The 2,738-nt window shown below is 55.6% G+C and overlaps 1 protein-coding gene across 1 annotated transcript in view; it reads right to left on the bottom strand.

Annotated features, from left to right (window-relative positions):
* Window positions 1-2,010, bottom strand: part of Gigyf2 (GRB10 interacting GYF protein 2) — a 154,299-nt gene extending 152,289 nt beyond the window's left edge. The window contains exon 1 of the mRNA XM_013022428.1: window positions 1,949-2,010. The gene's annotated coding sequence lies outside the window, so the exon portion shown is untranslated. The remainder of the gene's footprint in view (window positions 1-1,948) is intronic.
* Window positions 2,011-2,738: the final 728 nt, after the last annotated feature.

Genomic DNA, 2,738 nt, shown 5'->3' with positions numbered 1-2,738 from the left:
AGGAATCGAACCCAGGGCCTCAGGCATGCAAGGCAAGCGCTCTACCACTGAGCCACCTTCCCAGCCTCAGTAAATTCATTTTTTAAACTTGAATATTTTCAACTTAAAATGGGTAAAGGGGTGGGAAACCATATAAGGTCCACAAAATCATTTGGTTACGTGACAGTACAGACACATAATGCTTCTTCTTGGCTGCCCGAGGCCCATTTGCCTGTATTGGTAATTTTGTACGGTCCGGAATGATGTTATAAATATCCAATGGCCCTTGGCAAGAAGAAGAAGAAAGAAAAAAAAAAGGCTTCCTACCACAGGAACATAGCCTCATCATTATGTCAAGGAGCATCTGTTTATCTCACCTATGAATTTACTTTCCTGTCTAGAAACAAACTTCATGGAGACAGGAGTTTTGTTTCTTACTCAACAGTTATGTATAGATAAGGACTCAATGTTTGTCAAAGAGTGAATGAATGGAAATACATAGTGCCTTCCCCCTCCCCAATCTCAAAACTCTAAAGTGCTTTGTCCAGTACCAAAAGAGTGTGAAGTCTTTTCCTTTCTAACAAATTACTATCATCACCTGTGCTGTCAAAGGATCACGTGCCAATTTCCCAGCTACATGCCACTTTTAAATTATTTTTCCAATGTCCTCTTCTGATGTAACATCTGATGTAACAAAAAGTACATATTCCAGTTTAAGCAATCCAAAAGCTGCTACACTGACTAGCAAAACATAAAAATAAAAAAACATCAATGAATGAGAGCATTTGTGTTCTAACCAAAAAAGCCACACTCTTCAAGGCCAGATCGGCCAATAGGATTAAAGTTAAGGTACCGAAATGATGACCATAAATAACTAATAAAAATCTCCTTCCTAAATCTAGGTAGTCATTAGTCTCCAAAAAGGAAGACAGTACTTAAGGAAAAAACATCTTCCCAGAATACAACACTGGGGACTAAAATTGCTTGTAATCCAAGTTACACAGCACTGGGTAGAAGCCCATTCGGAGGTTCTAGACCGTTCATTTCTTACAAGTTATATTGGATATACTTACCATCTTTCTTACAGAGAGACTAAATGTGTTTAAGTGCTTTGACTTTCAGGAAACTGACGGGGGACGGGAGGAAGGAGGAGCAGGACTAGATAAATGCAAAGCACAGTCACTGCTTCCCAAACACGGGCATCCAATCTGTTTCTTTAATACACGACTGCCGTGCTCGCTTGATCTCTATTTCAGCCACACAAAACTGCAGTGCTCGGAGTGCTTCGTGGGAAAACTGCTTTACACCTAAGGCTGACAATAATGCCCGCTTCAACCTGCCGAGAACGTTCGGATCCCAAAAGCTTCCAGGGGCTCGACGCTCCCCGCCCGTCCTAGGATCCCATCATGGCTCCACCTTGCCTCGGGCCTGGTCCAGACCCAGTCCGCTCACCACGGAAGCAGCCTTCCCCCCACGTCGTGCAGATGCTGGGTGGGGGAAAGCCGGGGCGCACCTCCCGCGGGCCGGCCCGGGGCAGCTGTCGGCCGCGGCAGCTGTTACCCGGCGTACCCCGAGGCTGGGCGGGCTCCGGGGGCAGCGCCAGGCGAGCGCCGGGGCCCGGGGCGAACCGGCCCGACGCTGCCCACCGCCCTCCGCCCGCCGCCGAGACCCCCGCGACGCCTCGGGGGCCCCGGCAGAGGGGCTCCCCCGAGGCCGGCCCGGGCCCGGACCCCGCGGCGCCCCTCGCCCGGGAGGCAGCCCCCTCCCGCCCCTCACCTGACCTGTCCCCTCGCCAAGACGCCCCAAGCCGGCCGCGGCCGCTGGCTGGGCAGCCCGGGGGGTGTCCATGCGGCCGGCTTGGGCCGGAGCTGCGGGGACGCGAGTGAGGCTCAGGCGGCCCGGGACGCGGCGGCAGGGCCGGGGCGCGCAGCGGAGCCAGGCAGGGGAGCGGGACAGAGCCACTGGTTACCTGCGGTCCGGGACAGGGAGTCTCTCAGAACCCAAGTCAGCCCTCAGCCTCAACAACACAAGATGGCCGACACGTCGCCACGCACGTCACGTGACTGCGCGCGCTCCGCCACGCCCCCGGCCCCGCCCACTCCCCTGGCCTGCCTCCCTCCCTACTCTCCAGCCTCCCACGACGCGCTTCCTTTCCGCTACCGCCCACCCCTCGTCCAGACCCGCCCCTTTCCGAGACCCGGATGACGTTCTGGAAGAGGGCGGGATGGTGGCGACACGCAGGCGCGCGTGGGCTCCGGGCTGCAGCTCCTCGCCTGCCCTTGAGTGGAGCCAGTGTCCGGGCTTGGAGCCCGGCCAGGGACCCTGAGGACTCGCCGTCCTGTGCTCCCGCGCGGGGCCAGCTCGCAGCTCAGAAAACTCCGCATCGCTTATCAGCTGGCCTTCCAACTGCAACTTTTCCCCAGCTTTTCGTCCAGCAGACTCGTGGAACTGGGGGTGCATTTTGGAGTGTTGGAACGTGACCTCCGGGAAGGACTTCAGGGGTGTCCCCTGGTACAGCTGGGTCTACGAAGCCCTCCTGGTGTCGGGGGGCCACGTAAAATACCAGAACTCAGCAATGTCCGGGACACACCTTGCATGTGTGACATTCACATCCAGCTGGGCTTCTTTGCTTAAGCTGCTAGGGCTGCCTACCTTCTAAGGTCGTTCTTTACATGTCATCCTTACGTGTCTTTACATGTTCTTTACATGCCATCACTCCCTCCCTCCCCGCCCCTCCGAGCTGGGCATCCAACCAGGGG

Source organism: Dipodomys ordii, unplaced genomic scaffold, assembly GCF_000151885.1.
Source record: "Dipodomys ordii isolate 6190 unplaced genomic scaffold, Dord_2.0 Scaffold1, whole genome shotgun sequence".
Taxonomy (NCBI): domain Eukaryota; kingdom Metazoa; phylum Chordata; class Mammalia; order Rodentia; family Heteromyidae; genus Dipodomys; species Dipodomys ordii.
Note: the sequence above shows the minus strand (reverse complement) of the source record. Positions and strands in the feature narration are given on the sequence as shown.